Source organism: Lactuca sativa, chromosome 2, assembly GCF_002870075.4.
Source record: "Lactuca sativa cultivar Salinas chromosome 2, Lsat_Salinas_v11, whole genome shotgun sequence".
NCBI lineage: Eukaryota > Viridiplantae > Streptophyta > Magnoliopsida > Asterales > Asteraceae > Lactuca > Lactuca sativa.
The window spans coordinates 119,611,786-119,622,350 of record NC_056624.2 but is presented as its reverse complement, the minus strand read 5'-3'; positions in this window follow the sequence as shown (position 1 = coordinate 119,622,350).

Genomic DNA, 10,565 nt, shown 5'->3' with positions numbered 1-10,565 from the left:
TATGTTCAAGATGATGATCATGCATGGTGGATAGACTCAGGGGCGACGATTCATGTGTGTAAAGATCACTCTTGGTTCATCGATTATGAAGTATTTAATGATGGATTAGTGTTGTACATAGGAGACCATAATAAAGCATCTATTGTCGGTTGTGGTTGTGTGTCTATGTGTTTTAGTTCTGAAAAAAGTATTCTCCTTCAGAATGTTATTCATTTTCCTAAGATTAGAAAGAACTTGGTTTATGGTGGTGTGATTAATCGTGGATTAATCGTTTGATGTTCTCCAACCGTCGAGGATTAGGGTTTTAATCGGAAATTTAGGATTAATCGGGTTTGGCAGGATTAATCGGTCTTGGCGGGATTAATAGGTCAACAAAAGTAAAAAATGTCAAAAAATTCAAAAAATCAACTTTTTTTACTCCGAAATTTTGAAATTTTGAAATTTTCAAATATTATATCACAATATTCATATTTTCGTATTTTCAAATTTTCAAATTTCAAAATTTCTTATTTTCTAATTTTGAAATACTTGTTTTTCTTAACATATATTATTATTTTTTAATTCCCGATTAATCCCCGACAAGACCAATTAATCCCTTAACACATGTCGACCGTAGAGTTACCGTCGAACGATTTTTACAACCTTGGATGTGTATATAAACAAGTCTATGAATATGATAATTATGTATTATCTAATTATGGTACATTCGTTAGGTTTGGATATTATTGTAATGGAATGTTTAGCTTTAATGTAAAGAATAAAGTTGCAGATTCTATATACATGGTTTGTTCTAGTATTGATGATTCTTCTTTATGGCATGCTCGTTTAGGACATGTACAATAATGTGTAACATCCTGTTTCGAATTGTTCCCATTTTGAATTGGTGATCAAAGGGTTGGGTATTATTAGGCTTCGGAACCTCGAGGAGTTGGGTTTTCGACCTAGTTGGAGTTAGATAATGTATCTTAGTTCTTCGGTTATTAAATTGGAGTTTTTTTGGACCAAAGGGTAGGAATTTATTTTAAAGTATTGCAAGGAACTCGGTGAGTTGGGAGACTCCAACTCGTCGAGTAGAAAGCTTCCCAGCCGCGTAGATTTGAGGACCTACTCGACGAGTTGGGGAGCCTAAAGTCGACGAGTTGGCGCTGGAAAAGGAAAACCTAATTTTTCGGGCATTGTACCCTATTTAAAGGACTTAACTTCTAGGGATGGCCTCCTTACCAGCCTCTCTTGCCCAGAAGAAACCATAGATCGTTTTCCCCACTTGTTCATTGATTTTGAGAGTTTTAGAGTGATTCTTGAAGGAAGTTTTGAAGAGAGAAGTAGCAATCTTGGAGGAGTGGTCTTGGATCCAAAAAATCTACACCAAAGGCTACATCTTGGAGGTATAAAGTCATAACCTTGACATGCAACTTATTAGATCTCATCTTTCATAGTTTAGGGCTTGGTTTGGGACTTTAGCTTGGATGTCCAAAGAAAAGAGGTTTCCAGAGGTTGAAGGTGTGTATTTGGCCTCTACATAACCTCTAGAGGATTAATATTGCAAACTTTAATAGCCCCCATGTCCCATTCATGAAATATGTCCATTATGAAGCCAAAAATGGATCTTAGAGGGTGTTACAAGCATGGATGGACATAAAGTTGGAGACTTTACGTGATTACACCACCTTAGGACCTCAGATCTGTGCTATGGGACATTGGAGTGAGCGTTTAAGGGATTAATGGGTCAAGACCCTTCTTAAGGATAGGGATCTGAGGTTTGGAACCTTTGAATACTTAGTGCATTAAGTGAGTTGGCAGACTGAAGAACTTGACAAGTTGGTTTGGGATTACCCCGATTCTGCTGGAAACGGAGGAACTCGACGAGTTGTAGGAAAACTGGACGAGTTGGATCGTAATATTGTAAATCTGAATTTGGGGTGGACTCGATGAGTTGATGGGTAACTCAACGAGTTAAGTCAACTCGGAGCTTTGAATTTGACTTTGACCTTGACCAGGTGTTGACTAGGGTTGACCATTCGGTATTTTAGGCCTTTTTGGATATTGGGCCTTCTCGGGTTAGGTCCATGATGGATTTGGGCCTTATTAGGCCATAAGTAGGCCATAATTGGGCCTTGATGATTATGGGATGTTGGACCATCGGAATGCCAAGTGTTTGGACTAGAATATATGGTTGGGCCTTAAGGTAAGACCATGTAGAGGTTTGGGCCCAATTTGGAAAATGGCCATATGTTGGGCCTTAGTTGATTATTTGGCTTTTGGGCCTTTAGAATGTGAGTTTGGGCCTTGGTTTTGAACGAAGCAGGGTTAGGGGTAAATGGTCCTTTTACCCCAAGTGTGGATTTATGGTTATGCATTGAAACCCAAATGGCTAATTGGGTGTTGTTTGATATGGACAGTTCGGGAGTCTGTCATTCAGCAGCTAGAGTTTTATCTGCAAGACTTCGACAGTGTGAGGTGAGTCTCCTCACCATACTAATGGTTCGAAGGGACCAAGGCCAGCCCATTTATCTAGTGGTGATGATTATTGCGAATGTGCTATCGATACATTATGTATTTATGTGAAGACCATGCGGGGGTTCCCATGGCAATTAGTTATATGTGGTATGCTAGTTGATTATGTGTTATGTGGTATGCTACTTGTCTTTGTGATACTTTCATGGAAGACCCCGGGGGGTTCCCGTGGTAATTGGATATAAGACCATGTGGGGGTTCCCATGGGATTCTAGTGGGCTAAGACAATGTGGGGGTTCCCATAGCACCCGGTGTAAGACCTTGGAGGGTTTCCATGGCATCCTTAGTTAAGACCATGAGGGGCTTCCCATGCCAATGGGCTAAGACCATGTGGGGGTTCCCATGGCACCTGGTGTAAGACCTTGGAGGGTTTCCATGGCATCCTTATATGTTTGCATGTTTAGCTTATATGACATTTTTGTGCTTAGTTAAGACCATGTGGGGGTTCCTATGACAATGGGCTAAGACCAAGTAGGGGCTCCTATGGCACCCGGTGTAAGACCTTTGAGGGTTTCCATGGCATCCTTATATGTTTATATGCATGGCTTATGTGATTAATATGGCTTATGTGATTATGTGGATTATATGGGGTATGCTCTGGGAAACTTACTAAGCTTCGTGCTTACAGTTTTGTTTATGGTTCCATGTATCATTAGTTTGGAAAGGAAGGTCCCAACTTGATCGCAACGTACACACCCGTGATTTCCGCAATATATGATTTTGGGATGACTCTGAGAAATGTTTTTAAATAGCAACGTTTTTGGAATGTTTGGATTTAATAATTTCTATGTTTTGACTATATTAAAAATGTAATTTTTTTCCCTTGATTTTTGGGTCGTTACATAATGAAAGAATGCTTGAAATGTCTAAAATGGATTAATACCATCTTGTGATGTTAACATAGAAAAATTTAAAACTTCTATGTTAACAAAGATAACTAGACACCCTTTTCTTAATGTTAAAAGGAATTCTGTTATACTTGAATTAATTCATAGTGATCTATGATTTGCTTTCAACTCCATCCTTAGGAAATAATAAATACATAGTTACATTTATAGATGATTATTCTCATTTTTGCTATGTATCTTTGTTACATTCCAAGGATGAAGCCCTTGATAAATTCAAAATTTATAAAAATGAAGTTTAATTGTAACAAAATGATTTAATCAAAAGAGTACGCACTTATCAAGGTGGAGAGTATTGTGATCATAGTTATTTCTAAAGGAAATGGTGAATTCTATATTGTCTTACTCAGGTTTGAGTGATGGTTTCTAGGAAGAAGTTATGCTAACTGCATGTTATATTCTAAATAGAGTTCCAAACAAAAGGAACAAGTTAACTCCCTATGAACTTTGTTATAAAAAGAAATTAAACTTAGGATATCTTAAAGTTTAGGGTTATCAGGCTGTTGTGAGGCTGACTGAACCGAAAATGAAATGTTGGGTGAGAGAGGTATTGATTGCATCTTTATTTGATATGTTGAGCATTCCAAGGATTATAGGTTTTATGTTATAGAACCTAATGTTTCTGTTTCAGTTAACACTGTTATAGAATCTACAGATGCAATATTTGATGAAAATCGATTCTCAACCATTACTAGACCAAAGGACTTGGTTTCTAGTAACAGTGGAACTACCGAGAAAGTTGTACATGATTTAAATGAATCACCTAAGCACAGAAGAAACAAAAGACAAAGGAAAGCTAAATCATCAAATAATGTTTTTCAACTATACCTAGTTGAGGGTTCTAGAGATGTAATTGCAAATCAATATTCTTATTGTTTTAGTTTTGAAGAAGATACTAAAACATTTGATGAAGCAATGAAATCTCAAGATGTTTCTTTCTAGAAAGAAGCAATAAATTACGAGATGGCTTCCATCATGGGGAATAATACTTGGGTGTTGTTTGATCTTCCTCATGGATGAAAACCTTTGGGTTGCAAGTGGATATTCAAAAGGAAGATGAACGATTATGGATCAATTGAAAAGTTTAAGGCTCGTTTGGTTATCTGACAACCCGAAATTTTCTGTTGCCTTGAAAGCGCAACCATTTAACCCAAATAAATGTCAGACTTATTCCTGCTATCATTTAGCACAATTTAGAGTCTGTTTGAGCGTTCTGAGCCAGGTACACTTAAGGAATAAGTGTTGTGGTTTATCTGCAACAGCCATAGTACGTCAAACGAGCCTGAACCACCTCGACCTGGAGTTCACTGTCACCACATGGGGGTTTACGGCCATAAACCCCATGTGGGCAGTAAACTCCACTTTATATGGAGGAATGTTGGCCATTTGCTCATTCCATCCTTTCCTTTAGCTCAAATCCTCTAAACTATCATCCCATTCTTCGTCCCCGATCTTCAAAACTCGTAAGTTTCTTGTCCTAACTAGCTGATATACTACTTAATCTAGTGATCTTACACCTTTCCATCCATGAATAATTCCAGTTGAGTGGATCTTCAAGTGTTCTTAGTTTTACCAAGAACACCAAGAACACACACTAGTGTTCTTGGCCAAAATCGACCATTCAAGCCCCTAGATCGTAAGTACTCTTATCCTAACTCATTGTACACTGGGTTTAACATGTTTAGGGCATAGAAATCATCAAGAAACAAGGAGGAATGAGAGTTTACGGCCAAGGGTTGTTCTTGGGCCGTAAACTCCTTTTTAGGGAGCAAAGGTGCCTTTCCTTCCTTCCTTATGACCAAAACTTAGTCTAGAACCAACCACCATTGAACCAGAGACATAAATCATCAATGAAACCATGTCCTCATAGGGTTTACAGCCACAAACCCCTAAGGAATTGGTCCTTGGGCCATAAACTCCATAATGGGGTCATATGGTGCCCTAACCCTCCCCTATGCCTTGAATAATTGACTAGGGCCTTGCATGCTTAATCTAGGAACATCAAAACACAAAATGATTGGGCACATATGAGTTTACGGCTGTAAAATCATATGTTTATGACCGTGAACTCCTCAAAAAGTCCATTTGGGGGCCCTAAACACTTCCTATGCCCTAAATTCGAGTCTAGCTAAATTCCTTGAGTGGTATGAGACCTTTAAACAATTCATGGCACCACTACCATGAGTTTACGGCCATAAACTCATGGGGGTTATATTCGAGGAACCGAAAACACCCCTAAGGGCCATCATTTGAAGAGTAAACTCCAATGTGAGTCCATACAGTCTTCATATGCAACCCTTGGTACTCCTAGCACTTGTAGCAAAGTGTTTTCATGTAGTAGGACATCCTTACTTGCTTAATTAGTTATTAAATGACTAATTAGATACTTAAATGTATCATTATATGTTTAATAGGATCTGAGTGTGTGTTCAAGTCCTCACTTGACACCTAGCATCCTTGACCGTCCATTCATCCGAATCGCCCACGTCAGGTGAGTTCATACCCCTGAAACAACCTATTAAATGATTTTAATTACTTTTATAGGGGGGGGGGGGAATACAAGTTGAACTAAACAGTTATTAGATAAATCCCATGTGATTAATAACTGTATATCAAAATAGATTTTTGCATATTAAACTGCTTTATCCAGCTTAAGATATCCAAATCATGTTTTCGAATCTTGTTAAAGTATGAATATCCCTTTTTAGATTATTAAAAGGTTATCCAAAGTTTTTCAAAGCTTGTTTACTAAAGAGACATAAAGTCGTAATTTCTTATTTGTAAGGATTTTCCAAAGGTTTTACCAGAGTTTTCTTCTATGCTTTTATTTTGTTAAATGCATGCCTATATGTGTATAGTTATATAAATAATGTTTAAAGGACTTAGAACGGCTAGTTCGCCCTATTTCCTTATCCTCGTTGGGATGTGGTCTGGTGGGTATCGGTTATCCGTCCGAAGGTCGTTTAATTATTAATTATATATCATGTATACATGTATAGACATAAAGGTTTCCATCGACCAGTTGGTTTCCCTTGCATAGAAAGGGCATCCTTCCATTCACCAATCATATACCTGAAACATTAGTAACTATTATAGGAATAGTTAGGAGATTTCTATTTACTCTTTCCAGTACGGAGAATTCCAAAGGAGTCAGTTCATTCGTGAGTCTATATCATTATTCCAATACTTATAATAGAATTTGAAATATGAGATACATCCTCGGGACACGGATTCCACCGTTGTCAAGTTGGTAACCAGAGTCTCATGGAGGGAGAGCGGGCATTGTGTGTATAGATCTATACGGGACAGACACTCCCACACTCTGACTGCTAGCTACAGTCCCGACCGACCAAGCCAAGGGGTGACAAATGTCACATTCATTCCGACGCCAGCAGGTCGTCAAGTATTCGATTGTCAATCAGTATGGTTACGAGTATCTTTATGTTTACCTTATAATTCATGGCTTTAAGGTAACAAGAATTATGACTGTATTTTGAAACCATCTTAACCTACTTTCCTAGTTGTATACTAGATCACGTTATAAACGTTTAAACCAACCCACCTAGGCTTACCGGATATTTTAGACTTTACTAGCTGTATCGTTCATTCGATACTATCTGGAGTCTGTATTTCCTTGTTTTAGACTTTGCTAGCTGTATCGTTCGTTTGATACTGTCTGGAGTCTTTATTTCCTTGTTTTAGACTTTGCTAGCTGTATCATTCATTCAATATTGTCTGGAGTCTGTGCTTCCTTTTGTTAGACTGAGTTAGGCGTATCATTCATTCGATACTCTCCTGGAGTCTATGTTTTCATTTGCTTTAGCCAGCAGTATTACTGCTGAAGTATATGTTATTTTCCCCTAATATTTTTACTTGTGATTTTCTCATAATTCCTTTAAAGTCAAAACTGCATTTTGGTAATGATAGTATTTTGAGGAAATGACTCCTTAAAACATAAATCTATCAATTCTTGGTAGAAGACTGCTTTCATTTAGAAAATATAGGATTTTATGGAAAGAGCGCTAATACACGGTAGATTCTAAACTACTATCTGTCATAAAGTTATTTCGAATAAAAATGTGTATTTATACAAATGACACTAAATACTTATGGACTCACCAGCATTATAAAAACGCTGATACTCGCTTTCAAAATAACTTGTATTCTCAGGTCATCGATAGACAGGTACATCCCGAGAGCTTTTGTGAAGTCAGCCTAGTACCAAGCTGCATCTATATTATTCTCTGTATTACTTTGATGTTGCTATGAAATGTAACCTATGTAAAAATTATTACTATTAATGCAATGGTTGTTGTACTTTGATTACTATACTGCATATGTTGTGATACTTGACATGACGTCCTCCACCCCAGAACGTTTCCGCCTTTCTGGTTTTGGGGTGTGACGGATTGGTATCAGAGTATTGTTTATAGTGAGCTCAGTATATCAATTCATAAAAGATATACAGCCTATAAATACACTGGGATAAAACACTCTGACCAAGAATTATACTTTAAAAATATAACCATATTTTATCAAAGTATAAGAACATCCAGAATCTAAACACTCGAACAAAGTATCACAAGAAGAACAAAATATAAGTCTTTGGATGTTGACCATTACCGTCAAACCTGGGCAGTTATGTAATCGTAAGCTGGAATAAATGTAACCTGATCAACTACATTTATTCGAGATGCGACTAACATGTGCTTGGGAGTGATGGTGGTGTTGCAACGAATCTGAAACTTACCAAATAGGGATGCTAAAGCCAAACATAAAGTTTAAAATACTATGGGAGTATTTTAGGATACTAAAAGACTCACATTAATCCCATAATCAAATTCAGAATTAAGAATCAAGCAAGTAATTAAAATACCATAGGGGTATTTTCGGATCCATAGATAACCTTGTGTGAAAAACTAAAAAGATCCTTATTGACATACCTATGATTACAGAGGGTATACTTCCATGGTTATATATAATAAGGATCCCATAGACTAAGAATGTGTGGTTTCGCTCTACTTCCTTTTCCTCGTTGGGATGTGGATATAGAGTAGTATCACATATTCGAAGGCCTATCGGATCTAAGTTATATATGATTTGTGTACGCTATGTAATTGTAGCAGGACTCAATATGGATCACCCAGTGAAATGTTTTAATAATCTCTTAGGATTCTTTAGACATTTCCATTATCACACGAACCCTGTAGAAAACCTTATCCACTTCACTATTCGACATCAGAGTTGATTCAGACCTAGAAGAAGTTCATTGAGAAGATTTCCAGTTCGGAAACAAATGAACTAAGATGAGACTACTGAAACCACCAAGTGCCTATACCTGTTAGGGAAATCGGTGGAGAAATTCGCCTGAACTTCCGAGATTTCCAGTCATCCATCATGAAGCGATGACACTCAGGGTCAGGATCATAAGTACGGCAGTGATGACACTCAGATTCAGAATCAGAAGTAAGACGGAGTAGAAATTCAAGATGTCTACACGAGAAGGGAACCCTAGGTAACTACCCAAAGAAAACCAACGCCAGTACCAGTCAAGGATAAGAGGTAGACATAGGGGGGCAATACATGGAACCCGAGAAGTGTCTTTTCCTCGTATTTGCCGTGCAAATACACACATAAAATAATACAGTTTAGTGAGTTAGTGGTTACACGACTCACACTATGTGGTAGGCAAATCACCTTTCCCCATCGCAAGTAATACGATTAAATCGGATCCCAAAACCTTAATTGAGAGTCTTAGCCATAAGTCTTCATGAGCTTTTCTTTCGTGATCTTCGTTCCATACTGTCCCTAGATCTTTCCAAAGTCGGAGAGTGAATCTCTCTAATATAAAGATAAATTAGTAGGAACGACTCCCATCTTATGGCTTTCCGATATTCTTACTCCTACCTTGATACCCAGACTACATCATAGGGATGTAGGTGGACACTTAGATAACCAATATCCGATGCGTGGGAACAATTTATGCATATTATGGTAAGGATAGATACGTCCAGGGTTAACCATCATCTCTCATCAGCTTGTGTTCCATTTCGTGTGGGAAAAACCACGCCTCCGAGGAAACGTAACCAATCTGCTGGCAAGAAACCGACTCTGCTATTCGATGAAGCTATGTTTGAAGCTGCTGTTTCAGCAGCCGTAGCAGCTGTCATGGCTCACCTGAACGCTAACAACGCCAACGTTAGCAAGAGCCCCGCCGGGAATCCCGATCAAAGCAACGGACAGCAGCAACCAACACCTACGTACCCAGCCGCCCAAGACCCCCAACCAAATCCTTTGAAAATAAAGTTCAAGAGTGAAGAGGAAAGTACCTCGACTCAAGGGCCTTCCAAAGGGGAACAAACAGAGGTAGTCAATACCCATGTCAACCCTTCCATCCCGACTTCAAGAAGACCATACCTAGGAAACCTTCCCAGTTGCAGCAAGTGTAGCTACCATCATCATGGTATCTGTCGAGAACTCTTGTGTGCTAGGTGCAACAGGAAGGGGCATACCTCTCGTACCTGCAGAACCCCGGTTGAGTTCATTACATCAACCACCAATGTGGCGACCAGCCCAGTATGCCATCTATGTGGTGAGAGTGGGCACTTCAAGCGGGACTTCCCAACTGAAAGAAACGACAAAGACGCTGGAGGAGCCTAACTCTAATACCTAGGAAGAAGCATCAAGGAATTCGGTAGAGTTTTTGTACGTCTCTCAATCCTAGATAACTAACCGAAAACATTAAAAGGCTAATTCTAAATGTAATTACTCTCCCGTTAAGGCGAAAGTCGCAGCACTGTTGTAAAATTCAAAATTTCATCAGGTAAAGCTATAATGGCTCGATATATATACGTTAAAGCCATGTATAATTAAGATGGATAGACCTCGAGTGAGTGATGCTGCCTTACTTCCTGTTCCTCGTTTGGTTGTGGATTTTGGGCGGAGTCGCTCAGTCAACAGTCCTTTCCACCTTAATTATACATGACTAGTGTATACTAGGCGATTATAGAGAGGCCTCATGAGAACTCCATTCATGAAAAGTACATTACTCCGAAACCTCAGGACCCTCTATAGTTCTGCGTCGACTCTATCGGTCCAAGTATCCGCGACAGTGATACCATGAATGAAACCCGAGATGCCAAGAAC